Source organism: Triticum aestivum, chromosome 2A, assembly GCF_018294505.1.
Source record: "Triticum aestivum cultivar Chinese Spring chromosome 2A, IWGSC CS RefSeq v2.1, whole genome shotgun sequence".
NCBI lineage: Eukaryota > Viridiplantae > Streptophyta > Magnoliopsida > Poales > Poaceae > Triticum > Triticum aestivum.
In genome coordinates, this window is record NC_057797.1 from 767,712,952 (window position 1) to 767,739,976 (window position 27,025).

The 27,025-nt window shown below is 48.2% G+C and overlaps 1 pseudogene; it reads left to right on the forward strand.

Annotated features, from left to right (window-relative positions):
- The first annotated feature begins 781 nt into the window (after positions 1-781).
- On the forward strand, positions 782-16,292 carry LOC123186584 (disease resistance protein Pik-2-like; annotated as a pseudogene).
- The last annotated feature ends 10,733 nt before the right edge of the window (positions 16,293-27,025 follow it).

Genomic DNA, 27,025 nt, shown 5'->3' on the forward strand with positions numbered 1-27,025 from the left:
GCGGCAGGACATCTGCAGGGGCAGCTAACCACGACACGCTGGCGACAGATCAAGGGCAAGCCACCAATCAGGGCAGAGGTCGCGTCATCGATAGGCCACATTGGATCAAGCACCCATACCGCTGGTACGTAGGACCAGAATGGTTGAAGGCTACTTAAGGCAACACACATAAGCAAGAGGGCATCCGGGCTTGGATCACGGCGAACGGCACGGCTGGCTACTTTCCTTTTCTTCTTCTTTTCCAAGACAGGCTCCTGTGGAGCGAGTGTATCGTGTGGGAACTCTGTGATACTGAAACTAGAGAGAAGAATATATCGAGATCCTAACACACTGTAACACTTTTAGCGCATCGCGGTCAGCATTGGTTTTCCACATGCCAAAAAACACGTGCAAAAAAAAAGACGCAATACAAATTATGAAGCACGCGTTTCGACGCCCAACATTTGCAGCATGGGATAGTGCCTTTAAGCGCGTGCGCTAAATTCTTTTGTGCGCGCACTATTTTGCAGCATCTGCCGAAGCATCTTCGACGCCTAAATAGGACGATTTTTAGAGCGCTAATGCCGCACCGCTCGATCTCAGCCATCTCTGCCCCCTTCCCTGGACTATATTTTAGGACGATCATGTACGATCCAGCTGGACATGATTATTGGTTGGTGCAAATTGCTTCATTATATAATGCACGCCAGCCAACTAGTCGTGTTTTCTTCATTTTCTATGTTCTCCTTTCGATAAAGCATCTGCAAATTGCGAACCACAGCACAAAACTCCGCATCTCAGATCCAGACTTACAAAGAGCCAAGCGAACCGAGAGAGGCGGCATGGAAGCGGCGGCGACGCAGCTTGTGTCCATCGTCGGGCAGCTGGTGGGCGATGAGTACCGGCAGATCCGCCGGGTCGGTGGGCAGGTGGCTGAGCTGAGCGACGAGCTGGACACCATGAACGCCATCCTCCGCATGCTGTCCGATGCCGAGGAGGGCGCCCTTGACCACTTCGTCCGGGTGTGGATGAAGCAGGTGCGCGAGCTCGCCTACGACGCGGAGGACTGCGTGCACCTCTACATCCTCCGCATCCGGTGCCGGCCGAGAGACCGCTTCTTCGTCTGGTCAAAGCGCATTCTGGCGACGCTCTTCCCTCGCCGTCGGCTGGCTCGTGAGATCCAGGAGCTCCGCGCTCGTGCTGTCGTGATCAGCGAGCGCCATGCGCGTTACGGCGTCAGCCGTGAGGCGCTACTGCGATGCACTCCTTCTTCTTTAGCCGCTCCCACGCCCGTGCTCCGCCATGCGCTCGGCCGGCCGGCAGCCAAAGACCCTGACCATCTCGTGGGCATCACCGAGCAGGCTGATAAACTGTCCAACATGGTGAAGGCAGTTGGTGGGAATCTCAAGGTGTTCTCCATCGTGGGATTTGGTGGGCTCGGGAAGACTACACTGGCGATAGAGGTGTGCCGGAAGCTGGAGGTGGAGTTCCCACACCAAGCGCAAGTGTCTGTGTCTCAGGCGTTCGGCGGCACAAAGGATATCGAGGGATTGCTGAAGCGCGTGCTTCAGCAGATTGTGATGCCTAAGGCAGATAATGCCCAAGGCATCAAGATAGAGGACCCTCTAGATGGCGTCGACAACAAGGATGAAGGCGCCCTCACCAGGATGCTCCACGAGCTTCTCAAGGACAAGAGGTAAATACAAACACATACAGTATTACTTAGTCTAGCCAACAGTTCTCGCGGCATTCAATGAAAGACAAAATAAGTGTGTAGCTAGCCTATAAGATAAACCCAACAAACCATATATATGAAGATAAACAAAGTATGGCTATAATTTCAACATGAGCAAGGTAGTTTCATTTCCCCAAGTACCTATCCAGTTATACCCAAGATCTTCTTAAATGTAGGTAAAGATCTTCTTAAATGGTTGGAGTCAGTTATACCCAAGACATCATTATTGAAGAAGAAGAAGAACAAGCTTATTATTTGGACCAATAAAAAACTATTTTATCTTATTTCAAATACTTATTGGGATATTCCTATTGCACTATAAATAATTAGTGAAGGCATACACTACAGCAAAAAAGGGGGACTCTGCTTCTCTTTACACGAGGGATGACAAGGATTAGACGAAGTGGGCTTTCACCCCACTTTATAGATATAGCAACCACCCGATACAACAAAGAGTCCAATGCTGGGGCAAACAGCACAAGCACGCCCAAAAGAAACAAAAGAGAAAGAAGAGAGAAATAATGTCAATAGAGTCGGATCGACGAAAACGATGATGACCGGCAACCGTTGCGCCCACCAGAGATTTACCATCTCGCTCCTAGCACCTCGAGAACCTCCGCATACCAAGCAACACCTTCAGGAAGGAACACGACGACGACGACGCTGCTGCCTGGACAGGTCCTAGGGTTTCACCCGATACACGGAGGGGCGTGGGGAAGGGGAATACCCGACGACCATCAGGAAGGACCGGGGGCGCCCACGTGCGTCACCACATCGGTGCCGGCAAGCCCGCAGGGATTTCTCCCGTCCGCCAAACACCCACATCCCCGAATGGTCCCATGCGCTCCAACAATGATGCCACCCACCAACATGCGCCACCACGGTTGTTAGAGTTGTGTCGAATATTATGTACAAGGTAGGTTACAGTTGGATTAGGAGTTGTATTGTGTTTACATAGGATGTGGAGTTGTGTCCTAATAGGACACTTGTATCCTAGGCCTCTCATATATAGCGGGGGTAGACACACGATGTAACCTATGCCAACATAATAGCACAGGCGCGGCGTGTGCCGGTGCCCGGGTGGCCGGGTGCGGTATTGTGACGGTGTCACGGGGAGGAGCGCCCGTAGTCAGGCCCCGGGGATGTAGCCATATCGGTGAACCTCGTTAACAAATCTCGGTGTCGTGCTCGTGTGATTGCTTGGTCCTCGGATGATCAACGGTATACCTCGGATTTATTCTAACAAGTGGTATCAGAGCTAGGTTGTTCAGAGGTTGTGGATTCTGATCTAGAGGAAGTATCGAGTCAGAGATGCACCCAGTTGCGGAGTGGTTCTCGACGAGATTGAAAAAAATAATCAAAGACGGAAGCATCGGTGACAGCGCGTGTGCTTGAGACGTGCAGCGGTCGATCCGCGGATTGATCGGGCGAGCGTACAACAGCTGAAACATGTAGCAGTAGGCGAAGGCGGACAAGCGGAATCACGGCGGGTGCTGACTCGCTAGGGCAGGCGTGTCTTTCGGGCGAATTCTCGGCGAGGTCGGATGGAGCAGACGAGGTGTCTTGGTATTCTAAATCGACTCGATCTCGGCAAGATCGATGCGGTGATGGAAGGCATGGACACTAGGCGGCCCAGTCCGAGGCGCGCACGAGTGGTAGCGGCTACGCTGGCCCAGACACCTGGCGGAGCCCGTGGGTGCAGGCGGGACAAGCTGTTCGTGGCAGGCTGCTAGCGCGTGGTACATGCTGCATGCGTACGTACATGCTGATGCAAACATATGAGATTTGTTTGACACGAAAAAGGTCTTCGTGCATACACAGAGAGGCTACAAGCAAACAGGGACAAGGAAAAAGAAAAATAGTGCTTGGTTTGGACGGAAGTTTTTCATGCTAAGTCAAGTTTGTTGTGAGTGCTTCCGGGTGCGCGTACAGCAAGGACAGTGACGGGCACAAGGGCTGAGAGTCAATGCCGTGATATGCTATCAAGAAAGAAAAAATAAGTTCTAAAGCTACATACGTGTGATGAAGCAGGAGTTTGAGCTAGCTTAGCTTTGTTGATCTGTGGCATGTTCACACAGGAAGGCTATGGAGGACTTTGCTTTGGTTTTCTTTGTTGGTACACATTTGTGTTTGGATGACGATGGTCACGGTGACGGCTTGAAGAGTCTCGAATGTGTCTGCAGTCGGATATGTTCGGCTGGGTCGGACTGGACAGTCTGACGGATCGACGCAAGTCGGTTGGTACAGAAAACGGTGGTGGGATCGGCGACGACGACGTAGGAGCGTGATGCTGATGGTGACCGACTTCTGGGCGTGGAAACACGTGGCGCAGGCCCCGAGGGCTTGTGTGACTTCAACAAGACTATGGCGTGGGGTTGATTCAAGATGGCGTACGTATGTGAGCTTGATGTCGACGGGGCGCGGGGTGGACTGGTCCTCTACCATGGAGTCATGTTGAAGGTGGAGCTGGATTGAGGGGCTACGATGTAAGGATCCAGGGAATCGAAGCCTATTCAGCAGGCGGGAAAAAGCGAGTGACATGCAGTTCGGACTGGAGCCCAGTGGTTTGATGGAAGCATGAAACTCGTCATCGGTCGGTGATGATCGGTGGTACTCTGCAGTGGGGGTTGAGTGGTGTGGGTTCGCGACCCTTGAGACTCGACCGGGACAGCGGAGGCTCGACGCGGTAATAGCGGCGAGGCGTGTGGTGCGCACGGGGCATGGAGACGGGCCAGGGCTCTGGTGGTCATACATGTGATGAGACAACTGCGAATTTGACTTGGCATGACTACAAGCAATGGTGAAATTCCTTCAAGTTTCAGACAGGCGGTCAAGAAAGGAGCGGTGATGTTGAGTTCAGGTAACTCTTATGTGTGACACCCAATATGTGAGTTGTTCACTTTCACGCAGGTCAGAGATCAGTGTGTGATGACATTGGACGGATACTCTGGAAGTTGGGAGCACAAACTAGAGTAACAAGGAACTTAAGTTTGCTCGAGTGTTGATTGTGGTCAAGAAAAGGAGAGACTACAAGTTGCAGGTGCGGTCACATGGAGTCTTTGGAGTAGCGGATGCAGTCATGGGATAAGCTCAAGTCCAATGTACATGGAAGTTTGACGCATGGACAAATTCAGGATGGTGGAGAATATTCGCCAAGGTGGAGTTTGTTAGAGTTGTGTCGAATATTATGTACAAGGTAGGTTACAGTTGGACTAGGAGTTGTATTGTGTTTACATAGGATGTGGAGTTGTGTCCTAATAGGACACTTGTATCCTAGGCCTCTCATATATAGCGGGGGTAGACACACGATGTAACCTATGCCAACATAATAGCACAGGCGCGCAAGGGGGAGCCGGCGGCGTGTGCCGGTGCCCGGGTGGCCGGGTGCGGTATTGTGACGGTGTCACGGGGAGGAGCGCCCGTAGTCAGGCCCCGGGGATGTAGCCATATCGGTGAACCTCGTTAACAAATCTCGGTGTCGTGCTCGTGTGATTGCTTGGTCCTCAGATGATCAACGGTATACCTCGGATTTATTCTAACAACGGTCTTGCCATCATCACCGCCGCCTCACCATGGACAACAAAGCGAGACCGGCGAGGCCGAGAGGGAGCAGCCGGGAACGAGGAGCGGCAGCGTTAGCAGCCACGCGAGAGGAGACAACCTCCACCGCCATCGGCGGTCACCGACCGAACGCGGCAAGAGGAGCACACCAGGCCCTCGAGGCCCGGCCGAGCCCGTAAGGGGCTCGTGAAGTGCCTGCGCCGCGCTGCAGTAGGCGCGCTGTGGTCTCCACAACCCCCCGCACAAGCCGCACTCCTTTGCCCCCGCCGGAGCCGCCGCAGGCGAGATAAAGCCAAGCCCTCCCAGACCCAAATGGGGCCCAAAAGGGCCCAGATTTGGGCCGGGAGGGCGCCGCCACCATGCACCGCGCCAGCTCACCGCCAAGTGGCCGCGCCACCGCCCCCTGGCCACCCGGAGCCGCGCTGCCTGGAGCAGCCACCGCCGTCGGAACCTTTGTAGATCGAGGAGCACCGCCGCGGGCCGCCACCACCCGAGCCAGGGCACCGCGCGTGGGGAAGGGCCCAGTGGCACAGGCCGGCGGCGGTGGGGGGAGGGTTAGGGGAGGAGGGGACGCTGGGGGCGGGGAGAGGAGCCCCTGATCGCCTCGCTCGGGAAGGCGGCGCGGGGGAATGAGGGCAAGGATTAAACCACTGCAAGCTGTACCCATGGTTATATAGGATATGCAGAAATAGAAAAATGCTAGAAGTAATACAAAAAGTGATGCACCTCATATTTTTCTATTTTGAATAGGTCACTGTCGCAAACAAAATCGAGTGCTCCAGTATCTTAAGTGTACCACAAACAAGGCAGATTTAACTAATAGGTAGGCCACCTACGACTGGAATATGACACAAATCATCCTGGACTAATAACTAAGACAAACGAGCTAGCAAAATATTTAAGATGCCATATTAATATGGTTCCATGGCTCCTCGACGAGCACCAGCTGACAAGAGGAAAAAAGTTGAACCTGCTGCCATGAAAAGATTATGAAGGTAATCAAGCCACTGATCGATAAAATCCCTAATTAGTCACTGCACATATACAACTATGCTTTCCTGTAACTAAGTTGATGTGATCCTGGCAAATGAAATACATATGCAACTATGCTTTCCTGTAACTCGAAAGAAATTGATGTTAGCCCGGCAAATGAAATACTCCCTCCGGTCCATATTAATTATCGCTGATTTATTACAACTTTGTATAAAATCAGCGACAATTAAGATGGATTGGAGCGAGCAAATGCAAGTATGCTTTCCTGTAACCCGGAATAAATTGATGTGAACCTGCCAAATGAAATAAATATATATGAAACTATGCCTTCCTAACTCAGAAGAAATTGATATCATCCTGGCAAATGAAATACAAAAGAACAATCCTAAATGTAATAAACATACATCAGGTATGTATGCCTCAATGTAACCACGAACAACATCAGTTTAGATTCATACTCACTCTTGAATATTGACTTCTTTACATTTGCTCTCAACGCTCTTATATTTCTTTACAGAGGGAGTAAATAACATTCCTAAAAATTAGTTGTCATGTTGACTTTTGTTTCACTTCAAAACAAATCAAGAACTATCATGTAACATGGGGTAGAAGCATATCAACATCAAAACAAGTGCTGGAAACATCTAATATAGAAACGGGAAAATATCTCACATATCCATAAGAAAACAAACTGTAGAGCTCTTTTTGTTCTTCCTCACAACCCTAGATATCTTCTCGAGAAAATTAACCAACATGGAGCATGGTGGATGGACGAAGTGGAGGACATGAGCAACAGAGAAAGTGTTCTGCCGCAAAGAAAAGGAAGCCTACGTCTTTTTCAAGTAGCGTAGATCGCTATGGACACCCTTTATCCTTACCCTCCAACATTGCTTTAAGATCCGTGCTAGATAACTAACTTACTACACCAAATTTTCTCTTTTTTGTTTCTTCAAAAAAAACAACACATGAACTTCAAACTTTGCAAGACACCAAAACATTCTAACTAGAATGTGGGAAAAAAATTCAGATTTTTTGGGTCCAACATAAATATATGAAATGAGATTTTTTTTATTAAAAAATGTACTTTTTAGTATTTATGATGCACGGAAAATTCTGGAAGTTTTTTTTCACATTCTAGTAAGAATGTTTGGTTGAGCTACCAAGTTTGAAGTTCATATGTTATTCTATATGAGAGAAACAAAAAAGACAAAAGTACTTGCATGAATCACGATGCAAAATGATCGAGTGGCTAGATAAGGGGGTGTCCTGAAGACTATGCCCGACAACATGTTCACCGCTAGCCCCCGCTAACTTATTTCTCTCAAAATGCAAGGATGCAACCTTCATGGAAAATCATCCACTGCAACCATCATGCATAGGAAAACGTCCATCAAAATGTAAACATGCATGGTAATTTTCATTATATTATAATATTCATATGCAATAGAAATATAACTAATCAGACACAATAAAATCAAATAAATTTTCAATATTCGTTCTCATATTATTACTGCATATATTCATGTCCCATACAACCAAATATCACTGAAATATATTGGACAATGTTGGAAATATGTCCTAGAGGCAATAATAAATTGGTTATTATTATATTTCCTTATTCATGATAATCGTTTATTATCCATGCTAGAATTATATTGATAGGAAACTCAGATACATGTGTGGATACATAGACAACACCATGTCCCTAGTAAGCCTCTAGTTGACTAGCTCGTTGATCAATAAATGGTTACGGTTTCCTGACCATGGACATTGGATGTCGTTGATAACGGGATCATGTCATTAGAAGAATGATGTGATGGACAAGACCCAATCCTAAGCCTAGCACAAGATCATGTAGTTCGTATGCTAAAGCTTTTCTAATGTCAAGTATCATTTCCTTAGACCATGAGATTGTGCAACTCCCGGATACCGTAGGAGTGCTTTGGGTGTGCCAAACGTCACAACGTAACTGGGTGGCTATAAAGGTACACTATAGGTATCTCCGAAAGTGTCTGTTGGGTTGGCACGAATCGAGACTGGGATTTGTCACTCCGTGTAAACGGAGAGGTATCTCTGGGCCCACTCGGTAGGACATCATCATAATGTGCACAATGTGATCAAGGAGTTGATCGCGGGATGATGTGTTACGGAATGAGTAAAAGAGACTTGCCGGTAACGAGATTGAACCAGGTATTGGGATAACGACGATCGAATCTCGGCCAAGTATCGTACCGCTAGACGAAGGGAATTGTATATGGGATTGATTAAGTCCTTGACATCGTGGTTCATCCGATGAGATCATCGTGGAGCATGTGGGAGCCAACATGGGTATCCAGATCCCGCTGTTGCTTATTGACCGGAGAGTTGTCTCGGCCATGTCTGCATGACTCCCGAACCCGTAGGGTCTACACACTTAAGGTTTGATGACGCTAGGGTTATAGGGAATAGATATACGTGGTTACCGAATGTTGTTCGGAGTCCCGGATGAGATCCCGAACATTACGAGGAGTTTCGGAATGGTCCGGAGGTAAAGATTTATATATGAAAAGTCCTGTTTTGGTCACCGGAAAGGTTTTGGTTTCTATCGGTAATGTACCGGGACCACCGGGAGGGTCCCGGGGGTCCACCAAGTGGGGCCACCGGCCCCAGAGGACAGCATGGGCCAAGTGTGGGAGGGGATCAGCCCCAGATGGGCTGGTGCGCCCCCCACAAGGGCCCAAGGCGCCTAGGGTTTAGGGAGGGGGCGCCTCCACCTTACTTTGGGGGCAAGTCTCCCCCTCTTCCCCCCCTTGGCCGCCGCCCAAGATGGGCTTTGGGGCTGCCGCACCCCTTGGGGTGGAAACCCTAAAGGGGGCGCACCCCCCTCCCTCTCCCCTATATATAGTTGAGGTCTTTGGGGCTGCCAACACATGAGTTTTGACCTCTCCCTGGCGCAGCCCTACCTCTCTCTCCCTCCTCGTCTCTTGCGGTGCTTGGCGAAGCCCTGCTGGAGTACCACGCTCCTCCACCATCACCACGCCGTTGTGCTGCTGCTGGATGGAATCTTCCCCAACCTCTCCTTCTCCCCTTGCTGGATCAAGGCGTAGGAGACGTCACCGGGCTGTACGTGTGTTGAACACGGAGGTGCCGTCCGTTCGGCACTAGGATCATCGGTGATTTGGATCACGACGAGTACGACTCCATCAACCCCGTTCACTTGAACGCTTCCGCTTAGCGATCTACAAGGGTATGTAGATGCACTTTCCTTCCCTCGTTGCTAGATTACTCCATAGATTGATCTTGGTGATGCGTAGAAAATTTTGAATTTCCGCTACGTTCCCCAACAGACAATATTTCCGTAACAACAGAGGCGGAGGACGGAAAAAAATTAAGGTGTGGCGAACTCTTAAGTAAAAAAATTCGCTGCTGCTCGCTGCCCTGCGTGGCAACATCTATCCACCCCTCACTCTTGCTTGATGCGACGTCCATAGCCGCCGACGGTCGTCTCATCGTCCGCCTGCTCCTGCTCAGCGCCGCTCGCCATGCTAGCTACGACTGTTTGTTGTTCTTTTTGAGGGGGTAAAAGCACTTTATTCAATTGCTAAAGAATTTGGGATTACAGCAATATCAGGTCTTCCTAAATACCAGGATCAAGGGAAGCACCAGCTCCTGCCAGATCATGTGCTCCGAAACTCGATCTCTTTCCCGTCTTCTTAGATTGGGTTATCGTTGTGGGTTGGGAGGTGCCAGATATCTTGTGTCGAGGTGTTCTTGTCAGGGGTCCCTTGGCGTAGTAGCAATGTTAGAGTTTGTGGATGTTGTGTACTCGGAGAGTATGGGGTCGCCTGTGCGGTTGTGAGGTTTTTTCCATGTGAGTAGTTAGTCTGTAGTCCGTTCGTATTAATTTTTGCCTGATGTTTTATAAATTAACTGGACAATTTTATTCTTCTTAATCAATTGACGAGGCATAACTTTTGCCTCCGTTTCGGAAAAAAATCGACTCTCTAGTTTCATGTTCGATCTTAATCGCATCAAAGTCCTCAATTCTTGCTTGAATGTCCTGAATGATGAAGGATCAAACTCCATTGTCAGGATATTTCAGATGCTTCACTATAGATAAGCAAATCTGTAGGCTGTAGCTACTTGCACTTTACAAGGTAGAGATTGTTAGAATAAATCCGAGGCACTCCGTCCATCTACCGATGACCAAGCAATCACACAAGCACGACACCGAGATTTGTTAACGAAGTTCACCATCATGGCTACATCCCCAGGGCCTGACTACGGGCGCTCCTCCCCGTGACACCGTCACAATACCGCACCCCGGCCGCCCGGGCGCCGGCACACGCCGCCGGCTCCCCCGCGTGCCCGTGCTATTATGTTGGCATAGGTTACATCGTGTGTCTACCCCCGCTATATATGAGAGGCCTAGGATCAAGTGTCCTACTTGGACACGACTCCTACTCTGTTTACACACCATACGACTCCAAGTCCAACTGTAACCTAACTTGTACAATAATATTCGACACAACTCTAACAAACTTCACCTTGGCGAATATTCTTCACCATCTTGAATTCGTCCGTGCGTCAAACCTCCATGTACATTGGACTTGAGATACACCGTGAGCACCGCTGCTACTCCCAGACTCCATGTGACTCCACCTGCAACTATAGTCCCTTCTCGTCTTCTTCACAGTCAATACTTGAGCAAAATTAAGTTGCTCATTACTCTACGTTATACTCCCAACTTCCGGAGAATCCGTTCAACGCCATCACACACCGATCATTAACCTGCGTGAAAGTGAACAACTCACATATTGGATGCCACACATAAAAGTTACCTGAACTCAACATCACCGCTCTTTCTTGACCGCTTGTCTGAAACTTGAAGGAATTGCACCATCGCTCTGTGTCACCCTGAGTCAAATTCAAAGTTGTCTCACCCTTCTTCCGGGTAGTCTCTGACATGTCCCACCGCTATAGCACTCCGCCTCCTTCTGTATTTGTCGTCCGCACTTTGCCATGTGCACTGAACACCACAGAATATACGGCCATGTACTCTCTCAGCTTTTGACAATTTCAGACTTTCCGCCACTTTCTCAGATTCTCCATGGTCAACTCCTGTCTATCAACCGGCACTGATAGACCTAGTTAGCAACTTGAATCTGCTATTCGTCAACACTGCTTCAGCACCCCTGCACACTTTGTCTGACCACACGTCTCACCATTAGTGCCTTGGTCTGTCGTTGTGTCCCGTGCTTACCGCACGCCTCGCCGCTATCACCGCGTCGAGCCTCTGCTGTCCTGGTCGAGTCTCCCGAGTAGCTAGCCCACACTGACTCAACCCCCACTGTAGAGAACCACCGATCATCACTGACCGATGCTGAGTATCACGTCTCCATCAGACCATTGGGCCCCAGTCCGATCCACGTGTCTCTCGCTATCTCGCTGAAATAGGCTTCGATTCTCCGATATCTTACACCGTAGCCCCTCCATCAGCATAGAGTGAAGTCTTCCGTCAAACTCCAGCTCCACCTTCAACATGACTCCATGTAGCTGCGCCATGCTACCCCGCGCCCTGTCGACTTCAAGCTCTCATGTGTACACTGCCTTGAATCAACCCCGCGCCATAGTCTGTCGAAGCCGCACAAGCCCTCAGGCCTGCACCACGTGTTTCCACGCCCCAGAAGCTGGCCACCATCAGCATCACGCTACTGTGTCGCCGTCGCTGAAATCACCGCTGTCTTCTGCTTTGACCGACATCCACGTCGATCCGTCAGACAGTCCAGTCCGATCTAGTCGAAATTATCCGACTGCAACCATGCTCCATCATGCGTCGTATCCACCCGCACATCCGTGCATTGCTTGACGCCCTATGTATGCATGATCCTGCCACGACATGCTCCAGACTCCTTCGAGCCTTATACGCACGTCGCCATCCTCGCACGCGCTCCATCTTGACCAACTCTACATCATGCCGCACTTCCATCCGAGAAATTATTTTGACCCAAGCAGCTTCTCGTACGCATTGCACTCACGCCATGCATACATGCTTCTTTGTCCAAAAGACACCCTCGGTATTTGTGCTAATTTTCCATAGAAACTCCTAATGCTTCAATTTGCAACCTCATGCACCGGCTCCTAGGCCTCAACCAGCCACGGCGTCCTGTACCTGACGCGATGCATGGATAAACTTTGCCAATAAAAGTTGATCCCCTGACTGAGCCTGCGTTATCCACGACGATATTCATTTTTCTTTTTTACCACACAAATCTCTGTCCCAACACGCAGCACCTTGTCCTCCGGCTGTCTCGTATGCGCGTCTCCTGGCTTCTGCAACAGGGCCATACCCGCGCCTTGGTCTGCAGCCCCTCATGGGCTACAGCCCACCTAGACCTTATCCAGCCGGATGCTCCACCTGGTGCCGCTGTACGTGACCCAATGCTGCACCGTCCATGTAGACCACCCGCGTACACACCGCCCGAGCCTCCGAGTCCAATCGAAATCCTGCCGACATGCTCAATACGCCGCTCGTGCTGCCTTGCCCTGCACGCCCGATCGAGCTGCTTGCCGCCGCCGCTGTACGCAGACTCCTGCTACTCCCATCGCGTGTGTTGGCCACCGCATGTTATGACGCCTCCGCATCGGATCGATCTGCTTTGTGTTGCTCTTGATTGCTTTACATGCGACAATCTCTGATTGCTGCCCGACGTCTCGCACGCAAGCCGTGCTCATCTGCAGCCGGTCTCCATCGCTTTTCTCTAAATCAACGATCCAGCAATTTCTCGAATCAAACCTTGCTCATGATACCACTTGTTAGAATAAATCCGAGGCACTCCGTCGATCTACCGAGGACCAAGCAATCACACAAGCACGACACCGAGATTTGTTAACGAGGTTCACCATCATGGCTACATCCCCGGGGCCTGACTACGGGCGCTCCTCCCCGTGACACCGTCACAATACCGCACCCCGGCCGCCCGGGCGCCGGCGCACGCCGCCGGCTCCCCCGCGTGCCCGTGCTATTATGTTGGCATAGGTTACATCGTGTGTCTACCCCCGCTATATATGAGAGGCCTAGGATCAAGTGTCCTACTTGGACACGACTCCTACTTTGTCTACACACCGTACGACTCCAAGTCCAACTGTAACCTAACTTGTACAATAATATTCGACACAACTCTAACAGAGATCATATGCCAGATCGATACCTTCCCACATGCCAGGCCAAGCAAACTAGCGAACGGCTGTCTTCTTGTGTCAGCGAGTTTTCCCATCGAGAGATGATGGCCGATTAGCAGAGCTAGTTATCCATAGGTATAGTTCATTTTCATCAAATCAAGGTATGGCGGCTGCCACCCCTTGCCCATAGCGGTCCTCCACCAGTGCGTAACAACGTGCATGGTATCCTCTAGTTTCAAAAGCGCTCAGGCTAGAGGGGCACGCACAAAGTGCTTAAGGTGTCCTGATCTAACGTCTGTGACCGATCTGGTGATCTCTTATTAGAATAGTTGGATATCCATTATTGATGGATCTTCAAAACTGCACCTAAAACCCTTCAGGCGATAGGTCTGGTGAACTCTTATTAGAATAGTTGGATATCCATATATTTATTATTACAGTAAATAGTATAAAACATTAATTATTTATAATATTGTATATTTTTACAATAATATAAATCTATACAAGAAAATCTATATTGCATATCTCATGTCCTGAAAATGAGTAGTTAGCTAATACCATGCCTTTGTATATGGCCTTATGTTGCGGTATTTGTGCAGTTAATGACGATATATATTAAAGGTAGCCTTCAGTTTTCACACGTCCTAATTAACTATGGAATTCCTATGATGAAACCAGGTACCTTATTGTAGTCGATGATGTATGGACGGTAGCAGCATGGGATGCAATCAGATTCAAGTTGCCAGAGAATGAAAACGGCAGCAGGGTAATTGTGACCACTAGGATACAGACTGTTGCCGAAGCATGCAGTGTTGATGGAGATCTTATTCATCAGATGAAGTGCCTTGATTTTGATGAATCCAAAAAGTTGTTTCTCAGCCGAGCATTTGGTTCAGAGGAGGCCACTTTGCACGATGATCTGAGAAGTGAAATGAACAAAATCTTAAAAAAATGTGGTGGGCTACCAATGGCCATTATTAGCATCGCGAACCTCTTGGCGAGCTACAAATCATGGGAGAGCAAAGATATGTGGGAAAGAGTTTGCAAGTCAATTGGTTCTGAAATGGAGAACAACCCTACCCTTGAGGGCATGAGGCAAATAGTTACTCTCAGCTATAACCACCTGCACTATTATCTAAAGGGTTGCATGATGTACCTCAGTATTTTCCCAGAGGATTATGTAATCGTCAAGAAACGGCTGTTGAAGAGATGGATTGCAGAAGGATTGGTTGCTGAGATCCGGGGTTTGACCTTAATGGAGACTGCAGAAGCCTACTACGACGAGTTGGTGAGTAGGAACATGATTGGTCCGGCTGATGATATAGTCACCTGGTGGGATGGGACGGTGGAGACATGTCGGGTACATGACATAGTACTTGAGGTCATGGTGTCCAAATCCCTGGAGGCTAACTTTGTTAGCCTAATAGGTGGCCCGTATGAAGAGATGTCGTATGGTAGCATGCGCCGCCTGTCCATCCATGGCGGAAAAGAGGTAGCATCTGTGGATTCGCCATCTAACAAAATTGCAGCATCACATGGTAAGAAGAATGCGATCGAGGGGATGGACATGGAGCATGTCCGATCATTGAGCATGTTTGGCCCTGAAGATCAAAAGAAGGTGCTTGACCGTTTGTGCAAGTTCACCCTGCTCAGGGTACTTGACTTGGAAGACTGCATGGCCATAGAAAACAAGCATTTGAGACATGTCTGCCGGATGTACCTGTTGAAGCTCTTGAATTTGAAAGGAACAAGTATCAGTTATATGCCTCCGGAAGTCGGTGACCTGGAGAATTTGGAGACCCTTGATGTTCGTGGGACGCAACTCGAAGATCTACCGGAAACGGTGACAAAGCTAGAGAAACTGGAACACCTGCAAATCAACAAGAAGGCCGACATTTCCTTCAGCTGTTGGAAAGCAAGAAAGGGACTGGGTAGGATGAAGGCACTACGGACGCTGAATGTAGTAGTTTTCGATAGTGATGCTGATGCCGCCGAAGAGCTCGGTGAACTACAACAATTGGGAGAGTTGCGCATGAACGTGGAAACTGATCCCCTTCATCTGGATGTTAGGCAAAAGCTTGCCAAGTCCCTGAGCAAGATATATTCCCTGCGGTGGCTGAACGTTACCGACTGTGTTAGGGACGGTCAATATTTGGACTTTATACATGACATCAACCCACCGCCGCGGCTCCTCAGGTATCTTAGGATCGGCTCCGGCATTAGCAAATTGCCCGACTGGATCCGGTCACTGAATTATCTTACAGAGCTTTTCCTTTCTTGGACATACTTGGATGGTGACAAACTGTTTGGCTTGCTACTATGTGGATAGAGAGCTAGTTGCAGAAACTGCCCACGACTTTCCAGCGCTCAAGTACCTGTACCTGAACTTTGATATTGAAGGTATGGAAGTTCTCCGATTTGAGAAAAATTCAATGTCAAAGCTCGAGAAACTCCAGGTGAGGTTTCTGCACAGAGAATCTAAGATAGTCGAAGGCATGGAGCATTTGACAAGCCTTACAAATGTGGTGCTCGAAGGTAACAAAGACAACCCTGCATTGGACCGTGCAGTGGAGCAATTAAAGACAATGAATAAGAAGCGCCATGAATCCAATCATATCAAGGTTGTAGTTAAATACGAGGCCGTGCAGTGGCCCGCTGTGTAGTTGGATGTTGTGATCACTCTGTTTTGTCACTCTGCTTGATTACAGGAGGTTGGTTTGGTTCTCTTTCGTTCAGTATCTGTTTCACAAGTGTTCTTTTTCAAGGTTTTACTTCAGATCTGTTTACTACTTTCCTGTAAATTGTTGTTTGCCAAACTGGTTATCCCTACCGTTGTGATGTCGTTTGCTTATTGTCATGTAAAGCTAGCTGGGGGTCCTCGGCAGCTTAAGACTTGTGTTTGTTAAACACGAATTATAATTATGTAATAAAGCCGGAGATTGCTGCAGTTTGTACTGCTGTTGCTTTCTTGGACGTTGATTTATATCTTTCCAACAAATGGACATTTCTTAAATTCAGTTCCCTATCGATTTCGCCTTCATCTGTTTGAGATTCGCATGCAGTCAGATTGCATTGGTTTAATTATTGTTATTGTTCTCACCGGTATTTCATTAGCTTGTCGTCGAAGAATAGGATCCTAACTCAACTTAACCAGACTCGTATTGTAAATAAGCTAAAACTAAGGAACCAAACAATCCAGCCAACTCAGTCCTTAGACGTGGGATCGGTGTAGGCCGCAGTATCTTTTTATTTTAATACTGTGTTGGCAGGGTCTTGAACTCAAGACCTCTTGGCTCTGATATCATATTGAATTCATGCTTCAGCTAACTCATTCAAAAGTCCGAACCGATGAAGAGAGGCGGGCAATATATTTCAACATGTACCATAGGCCTGCAACAACACCTTTTAGCATGCCATAGCTTCTACAACAAGAAGGTTAAACGGGCCAATAGCTTGCCTCAACCACGAACGATACTCCTCCGTTTAAAATACAACTGTTCACAATATGAACATATGGTACCTTTCATTAAAACCACATACAGCAAGCAAATATTGTGGCCTCAACTGATTTCAATAATTTTTACATAAAAAAACCACTTGGTACTCTTCATATCTGTAACAAACCTTCCGTCCCAAATACAGCGTAACATGGGAATGTGTTTGCCTTCCCTTGTTCTGTCCAAGAATAAATGGCAGAGATACACACGAACTCTACACTGAACCCTACTGCTCCATCCCTGATTCTTCCTACATATACTTTCTTGTCCAGCTTGACAAACACGACTACGACCATGCTTCAGTGAGAAGTTTACCGGCCCTTTCCGGTTAGCCAGCATGTGCGAGGCGACTGGCAATGAGCATGCAATGCATGTGTCTTTTGTTCTCCGACTGAGGCAGCTATTTCAAGAAATTTAGTGTACTGGTTGCCTCATTGCACGCCTGAGAGTTGCGAGTCACTGTTTTTCTTTCGTTATCTACAGAAGAGTAGGAAGAAATGCAAAGAGATGGGGTTCGGCGACAAATTAACATGGCAGTGTGGGTCGGTGGAGAATTCGGGGATGCAGAGGCGCGACGAACGAGCTGGTAGAATCGCTCGTACGGCAACATCGTCTCCCTCGCCTCTATTTGTGGGGAAGATACGGGTCGGCGGAGATACGGCTGGGGTGGTGGGGGAGGGAGTTCTGGCCGGCGCCGGCGGCGGACCCTAGCGCTCGCTCCATCGTCCCTCGCGAGCTCGCCCGGCAACAGTTTCGAATTGTTTTTATTTTTATTTTTTAGGGCAAATTGTTTTTTTTAAACACACTGTTTCGAATTTGCTTCTGATGGAGAAGTCTCGGCCCAAACTAAACCGAACTTCTCTTTTGTTTAATCTGAGCCTGTACCAACAAATCAACCAGCTTCAGCCCAAAACAAAACTGAAAACCGCAGCTTCAGCCTAAACCATCCCCGGGCTTTCTCTTGCTCGTGTCCGCTCTCTAAGATTTTCTCAAAAAAAAAATCAATCGTTTTACCATTGGAGATCTCCTAAAATAAAAAGTAAAAATAAAAAATCAGGGGTCCTCCCTTGCAGAGTAAGCGAAACAAAGTATCTTCCATTGCAATAACTTTTGAAAACACAACTATTTTGAATCATATTTCAGTAACGAAAACCATGTATGATCTAAGATGCGCAATCATTTGGTTTTATGCTCCCGTGACTCACACGCCATATGCTTGCAAAAACTACACACCCTAGGTGGTTAATATCACTTTCTTCATAGGAGCCATGGGCGGATAGTTGAAACCTCCGTAGAGTGTACAATTGCAGCCGTCGGTGTTAGAATATACGTTGTATAGAGATAGGAGAGTAGTTGAGCAGTTTAAATCTTTGTAATCTTATCTCCTCTTATCTCTACTTCTGTTAAAACCTCCTGTACCGAACCTCGATCGATCTCTCCCTTGTAAGCCACGGCGTGATCTCTATATAATACAATGCGGCCCAGACGAAGGGTTCTACACTTCCCAATTCTTCTCACATGGTAACAGAGCCTCTTCCTCTATAGGTCGGGAATAGATCGCATCTAGCTACCGCATCGACCGAGCAGCATGTCCACCACCACCGCCGCCATGACGGCCAGCACCACCGGCACGCTCACCACATCATCATCATCCGCTTTTGCCTCCTCCTCCTCCACCCCCACCAACACCGCCCTGCTCGGATCGCCACCTCAAGAGAAGCTTACGAGGGGAAATTTCCTTCTCTGGAAAGCCATTGTGCTGCCCCAGATCAAGGGGGCCTAGATGGAACACCACCTCAACCCGCAGAGCCTGCCACCGCCGGCCACGCTCACCATCACCAAGGACGGCAAGGACGAACAGGTAGTCAACTTCGCTCAATCCCTCTGGTATGCACAGCAGCAGCAGCTCCAAGGATTCTTGATGGGATCCCTATCCCGCGAGATCCTCGTCCAGGTCGCCACGCTCGCCACGCCGGCCGAAGTATGGACTGCGATCCATGCTCTGTTTGCTGCCCAAAGCTAAGCTCAAGCCATCAACACGCGCATTGAGCTCACAAATCTTCAAAAAGGTAACATGTCTATGGCAGAATACCTTGGTAAAATTAAAAGTCTTACCGATGAGGTCGCCTGCACTGCCGCCGCGCTCTCCGATCCGGAGATCGTGTCCAAAATCCTCGCCGGCCTCGACATGGACTACAACCCTGTGGTCTCCGCCCTCGCCGCTCGGGTGGAGCCGATCACCGTCCAGGAGCTGTACAGTCAGCTCCTCAGCTTCGACGCCCGCCTCAGCCTTCTCCACGGCGCCAACATCCAGCAGTCTTCTGCCAACTCCGTCTCTCGTCGCCGCGGCCATGGGCGCGGTCACCAGGGGCAACGCAGCGGCGGACGCGGGGGCAGCAACGCCGACTACTCCAACAACGGCAGTGCTGGCTACATCAACACCGGTGGCAGCGGCGGCAGCAACTACAACAACAGGGCCGGGGGTGGTGGCTTCCACAACAACAATAGCCGACGCCCTCCTCCTTCTTCTTCCCGAGCACGTCCTCGCTGTCAACTCTGCAAAAAGCCGGGTCATGAGGTAATGGACTGCTGGCATCGCTTTGACGAGAACTTCATCCCTGATGCTAAGCATGTTGTTGCGGCCATGCGTGAACAAGGAGGAGAAGGGGTGTGGTACGTGGATTCTGGTGCCACGGATCACGTCACAAGCGAGCTAGAACAACTTGCTCTTCGTGAACAGTACCACGGCGGCGATCAAATTCACACCGCAAGCGGTGGAGGTATGGATATTCAACACATCGGTCAAGCCCTTATTAATTCACCCACATTTAAACGTGATCTAGTTCTCAAAGATGTCCTTCATGTACCTCAAGCTGATAAAAATCTTGCATTCATGTCTCGTTTAGCTCATGACAATAATGTCTTCTTTGAAACTCACCCTCGTTACTTTTTTTATCAAGGATCGGGCAACGAGGGAACTCCTTCATCACGGTAGATGCATTGGAGGTCTCTACCCCATCACATCCGGAGCATTTAGTCGCAAGCATCGTCAAGTTTTCTCCGCCATCAAGCCCTCTTTGGCAAGGTGGCATCAAAGATTAGGACATCCATCTTCGATCATTGTTAAACAAGTAGTCAATAAAGGCAACCTCTTGTTGTCACACAGTTCAAATAGTAAGTCTGTTTGTGAAGCTTGCCAATATGCTAAGAGTCACCAACTACCTTATCCCAAGTCGAATAGTATATCTCATGCTCCTTTAGAACTTATCTTTAGTGATGTATGGGGACATGCGAGAGATTCCTTTGGCAGAAAGAAATACTATGTCAGTTTCATTGATGATTATAGCAAATTTACATGGATTTATTTGCTTAAGTACAAGTCTGAGGTTTTCTCTGTATTTCAAGAGTTTCAAAAACTTGTTGAACGACACTTTGATCGAAAAAATTTGACAGTCCAAAGTGACTAGGGAGGGGAGTATGAAAAACTCAACTCTTTCTTCCGTAGCATAGGCATTGAACATCATGTTTCTTGTCCTCATGCTCACCAGCAGAACGGCTCCGCTGAGCGGAAACACCGTCACATTATTGAAGTTGGTTTATCCCTTCTTGCCCATGCATCTATGCCTCTCAAATATTGGGACGAAGCGTTTATCACTGCCACCTATCTTATAAATCGTCTTCCTAGCAAAGTTATTGGCAATATCACTCCATTAGAGCGTCTTTATCATCAAACACTCGACTACAATTTTCTCAAAATATTTGGGTGTGCTTGCTACCCCAGCCTACGTCCATACAATCATCATAAACTTGAGTTTCGTTCTACTCAATGTGTCTTTATTGGCTATAGTAATCTTCACAAAGGTTATAAGTGCCTAGAAGTTTCCACTGGACGAATCTATATTTCTCGGGATGTTGTGTTTGATGAAACTCTTTTTCCTTTTGCCAAACTTCGTCCAAACGCCGGAGCCCTTCTTCGTGCTGAAACAGCACTTCTTTCCGATCACGGGGGTGAATTACATAAGGCTGATCATGTGCAAAATTCCACTCAAAACGGTGGTTCTAATGATATTTGTGCAAAAACAGGCTGTGATTTTATGTGTCCAGAACAAGACGAAGTTGGCGCAGAGCATGAGGCTGATTTCCCTGGCAGCAGCGACAGCAGCGGCGCGCGATCCCGTGCTGATCCGCGCGTCAGGACTGCGCCTGGTCCTCGCCCCGAGCCGGATTCCCATGCAGCCAATCCGGTGGCCTCCAGCTCTCCTGCGGCGGATGCGGCCGACAGGCTGCGCCTGGTGGACCCCACCAGCCCACGCGCCTGCCCCCGCGCGGGGGAAACCGTGTCCCCATGTGGCGCACTAGATGACAGGAGCCCGCGCCTCGATCAGCCGCTGAGAGCGACGCGCCGATGCGGTCTGGATCCCCCTTGGATCACGCGCTGGATGCTCCAGGATATGCACGAGTATCTCTCTCGGATCAGGAGCCGGGATCTTCTGCGCCTGGTTCTACGTCACCGACTACCACAGGATCTCCTACGCCAGTTTTTGAACCGGGATTTTCTGCGCCTGCGCCCACATCACCAGCACTTCCGCGCGGGCACACCAGATCCCAGTCAGGTATTATCAAGAAAAAGGAATACACTGATGGCACGGTCAGGTATGACAAAGTTAAGCGTGTTTTTCTCAGTCATATTGGAGAACCAACCTGTTTGCATGATGCTCTTACACATAAAGACTGGAAAGAAGCTATGGATCATGAATATGATGCACTCATGAAAAATAAAACATGGAATTTAGTACCACCAAGGCAGGGTCATAATGTCATAGATTGTAAATGGGTATATAAGATAAAGAGAAAATCTAATGGAAGCATAGACAGGTACAAAGCTAGACTAGTTGCCAAAGGTTTCAAACAGAGGTTTGGTATTGATTATGAAGATACTTTTAGTCCTGTTATTAAGTCAGCTACCATTCGGCTTGTACTGTCTATTGCTGTTTCCAGAGGTTGGAGTTTACGTCAGCTAGATGTTCAGAACGCGTTTCTTCATGGTGTTCTTGAGGAAGAAGTGTTCATGCGGCAACCACCAGGATACGAGGATCAAAGTGCACCACACTATGTCTGTAAGTTGGATAAGGCTTTATATGGTTTAAAACGGGCCCCAAGAGCTTGGTATTCCAGGTTAAACATGCAATTACAACAACTTGGATTTACACCATCTAAGGCAGATACCTCATTGTTCTTTTATCATAAAGATAAGATCACTATTTTTGTGCTTGTTTATGTTGATGATATAATTGTTGCAAGTTCAAGTGCACATGCTACAACTTGTTTGCTTAAAGATTTGAAGTTGGAATTTGCTCTCAAGGACTTAGGTGATCTTCATTATTTTCTTGGCATAGAAGTTAAACAGATAAAGGATGGTATACTTCTTACACAAGAAAAATACACCACTGATATACTCAAGAGAGTAGGATTGGAACATTGCAAACCTGTGAGTACACCGATTTCAACTTCAGAAAAACTTACAATTTATAGTGGAGAAGCACTTGGGTCATATGATGCAACAAAATACAGAAGTGTTGTTGGTGCTTTACAGTATTTGACTCTTACACGTCCTGGTATATCTTACTCTATCAATAAAGTTTGTCAATATTTGCATGCACCTAGAACAACACACTGGACTGGAGTAAAAAGGATTTTAAGGTATCTCAAATACTCAACGGGCCTTGGACTTCAGATTGTCAAGTCCATGTCTTTGCTTGTTACTGCCTATTCTGATGCAGACTGGGCAGGGTGTGCTGATGACAGAAGGTGCACAGGTGGTTTTGCTGTGTTTCTGGGAACAAATCTTGTATCATGGAGTGCAAGAAAATAGGCCACTGTTTCTAGGTCCAGTACAGAAGCTGAGTATAAAGCTTTGGCTAATGCTACAGCTGAGGTGATGTGGATACTGTTGGGGAACGTAGTAATTTCAAAAAAATTCCTACGCACACGCAAGATCATGGTGATGCATAGCAACGAGAGGGGAGAGTGTGATCTACGTACCCTTGTAGACCGACAACGGAAGCGTTTGGTTGATGTAGTCGTACGTCTCCACGGCCCGACCGATCAAGCACCGAAACTACGGCACCTCCGAGTTCTAGCACACGTTCAGCTCGATGACGATCCCCGGACTCCGATCCAGCAAAGTGTCGGGGAAGAATTCCGTCAGCACGACGGCGCGGTGACGATCTTGATGTACTACTGTCGCAGGGCTTCGCCTAAGCACCGCTACAATATTATCGAGGACTATGGTGGCAAGGGACGCCGCACACGGCTAAGAATATGATCACGTAGATCAACTTGTGTGTCTATGGGGTGCCCCCTGCCCCTGTATATAAAGGAGTGGAGGAGGGGAGGGCCGGCCCTCTCTATGGCACGCCCTAGGGGAGTCCTACTCCCACCGGGAGTAGGATTCCCCCTTTCCTAGTCCAACTAGGAGTCCTTCCATGTAGTAGGAGTAGGAGACAAGGAAGGGGAAGAGGGAAGAGAAGGAAGGAGGGGGCGCAGCCCCTCCCCCTAGTCCAATACGGACTAGGCCTTGGGGGGCGCGCGGCCTGCCTCTCCCTCTCCCCTAAAGCCCAATAAGGCCCATATACTTCTTCTCCCGTATTCCCGTAACTCCCCGGTACTCCGAAAAATACCCGAACCACTCGGAACCTTTCCGATGTCCGAATATAGTCGTCCAATATATCGATCTTTACGTCTCGACCATTTCGAGACTCCTCGTCATGTCCCCGATCTCATCCGGGACTCCGAACTCCTTCGGTACATCAAAACTCATAAACTCATAATATAACTGTCATCGAAACCTTAAGCATGCGGACCCTACGGGTTCGAGAACAATGTAGACATGACTGAGACACGTCTTCGGTCAATAACCAATAGCGGAACCTGGATGCTCATATTGGCTCCTACATATTCTACGAAGATCTTTATCGGTCAGACCGCATAACAACATACGTTGTTCCCTTTGTCATCGGTATTTTACTTGCCCGAGATTCGATCGTCGGTATCCAATACCTAGTTCAATCTCGTTACCGGCAAGTCTCTTTACTCGTTCTGTAATACATCATCCCGCAACTAACTCATTAGTTGCAATGCTTGCAAGGCTTAAGTGATGTGCATTACCGAGAGGGCCCGGAGAGACCTCTCCGACGATCGGAGTGACAAATCCTAATCTCGAAATACGTCAATGTAACACCCCCGATATGACTTTCCCAATTTGTACTCCAACTCTTGCCGTTTCCGGCATTAAGTTATATTTATTTCTCGGGTTCGGGTCTTTGTCTCCGTGTGTTGTTTTCGTTTTCATGCATCTCATATCATGTCATCACGTGCATTGCATTTGCATACATGTTCATCTCATGCATTCGAGCATTTTCCCCGTTGTCCGTTTTGTGTTCCGGCGCTTCGTTTTCCTCCGGTGGCCATTTCTAGCTTTCTTTCGTGTGTGGAGATTAAACATTTCCGGATTGGACTGAGACTTGCCATGCGGCCTTGGTTTACTACCGGTAGACCGCATGTCAAGTTTCGGGTCATTTGGACTTCGTTTGATACTCCAACGGTTAACCGAGGGACCGAAAAGGCCTCGTGTGTGTTGCAGCCCAACACCCCTCCAATTTGGCCCAAAACCCACCAAACTCTGCTCCATCATCTCGGTCGTTCGATCACGATCGCGTGGGCAAAAACCGTACCTCATTTGGACTCTCCTAGCTCCACTTATGCCTATATATACCCCCTCCATTTCGGATCTCGTCTTCCCCGTCCAAACCCTACCCTGAAAAAAAAAGTAGATCCGCGCCGACGGACATGTTCGGACCCTAGCCGGACACGTCCGCCACCACCTCGCAGCCGCCGCCCAGCTCCACCGGCGCCGCCCATCTTGCCCGTTCCACCTCGGCCGCCTCCTCTCGCCGCCGCGGGCCTCCTCCACGGTGCCCCGGCCGGCCGGACTCGGCCACCCCCGCCGCCGTTCGCCTACTCCGGCCATCTTCCTCGTCTCCGGCGAGATCCCGCGGATCGGGATCAGATCCACCACACCCTCCATCCAAACGTCCCGTCTCAGATCTGCACCGCTCCGTCCCGGATCCCTCCGTCCCGCGTTGACTTTTCGCGGAGGTAAAATTCGTCTAAGTCCCTAGATTCCAGATCCATGGTGCCATGTTCGAGGTCTCATAACTTTGCATCCGTAAATCCGATTTGGGCATATATTATATCAAAATCTTCGTCTCGACGAGTACATCATTTCATTCCATTGCATCATTTGCATTTGAGTTCATCTTGATGCCCAAAATGCTGTTAGAAGGAGGCATCGTGAGTTAAATTGCAGATCCGTTAGCTCATCATTGACTTTTGTCATTTTTGCCATGATTATTGTGTGCATGATATGCCTGTGCCCCTTTGGGATGAATTGTTAAGCATTTTATCTTCTTTCCAGAGGTGTCACCCATGCATTTTTAGGATGTGTGTGTTGTCTTGTGCAAGCTTGCAAAGAGGGGTACCTGAGATTGCTGATTTCAGGGACTTAGTGATTTTCACTAAGTCTGGGATGTTTTAGTTCATGATGCTATATGTCCAGCTTGTTTCCTAGTGATCTGTGCCTCTTTTGAGGATGATCAGTAAGAGTGATTTGTTATGCTTGTTGTGCTTTATCCATCCATGTCTTTAATTGTTATGTTGGGGCACCCTAGGTTGAGTCAATCGAGCTCAACTTTTGCATAGTTGTTAATTTGGGCAGATCGTGAACTCTTTTGCGATTTTGCCGGTGCTATTGCTAGTGATACATGCATGCTATGCCATTGTTCTTGCCATGTCTAGCTAGAATTTTGTGCCTTCTTTATGGGTATATGCTTGCCTTGCCATGACTTGCACCGTAGTGAGTGTATCGAGCTCGTTTACATGCCTCCGTGGGTTATAATTCCAGCATGTCTCAGTTTTCACTAAGTCTGAAAACTGATTGTGTTTCATCGATGTTCGTGTGCTCGTTAGAGTATTTTGTGAACCCTTTTGGCCCCAGGTCATTTTGGGTGTTTTGTTAAGCTTGTTGAGTAGCTCCATGCCATGTTCTTACTTGCCATGTTCAGGTTATGTTTCATGTTGTTTTGCTGCTCCGAAGAGAGCATCGTGGTCTGAAATTTCAGACTAGCGTTAATTTCGCTAAGTCTGAAATCTGTTTTGCTTATTCAGTTTTGCCATGCTTGTTTGAACCTCGATCGATCTCTCTTCTCTCGATCGATCTCTCCCTTGTAAGCCGCGGCATGATCTCTATATAATACAATGCGGCCCAGACGAAGGGTTCTACGCTTCCCAATTCTTCTCACAGTCGGGAACACAGTAGGATACCGAGTCACACTTGGTACCTTCTTTGCATTTCGCCCTTCCCCTCTGGTTATACCAGTCACTACATGAGCTATTGCAAGCATCGGGCCTACATGATGTTGTAAGTGGTGGGATAATAAATGCCTGACAACCTTTCCAATCCGCCGTGTCTGAGAAGCATCTCCACAAAAAACACCCATTATTACTATAATTTGCTACAATGGACCGCTAGAGCAAGTTGTTGCATGAATGGACTATACCTGATGATAGTATGACGAAAGCGAGGGCCAGGAGTAGCGTAAGGGTTGCCCTCATCTTGGTAATGTTGTGGTGTTGATATGAGATGTTGATACTTGTCTTGGTAGGTTGTGATGGAGAAATTATGCACCAGCAACCATTATATAATGGATGAGATATGAATGGCTGCTAATGTAGTTGAGGAATTCATTAAAAATAAAAATGATGACAAATTAATGGCATTTAAATGCATTAATTTGTCTCTAGATACACATATGCCATTAATTACGTTACTGGAATCTAGTATAGCGAGGAAGTGCAGGTTTGGACCTAGATCCCACACAAGATAGTTTGCACTAAACATCAGGAAAAGAGCAAGGCCTACATTTTGCACTTAGAAAATTAACATGTCTTTATTGATATGACAGACATGCCATCTAATTCCTGCATTTTTTGAATAATTTTGAAAATATAGATAAGTAGTTTGAACAATTAGACAAATTAA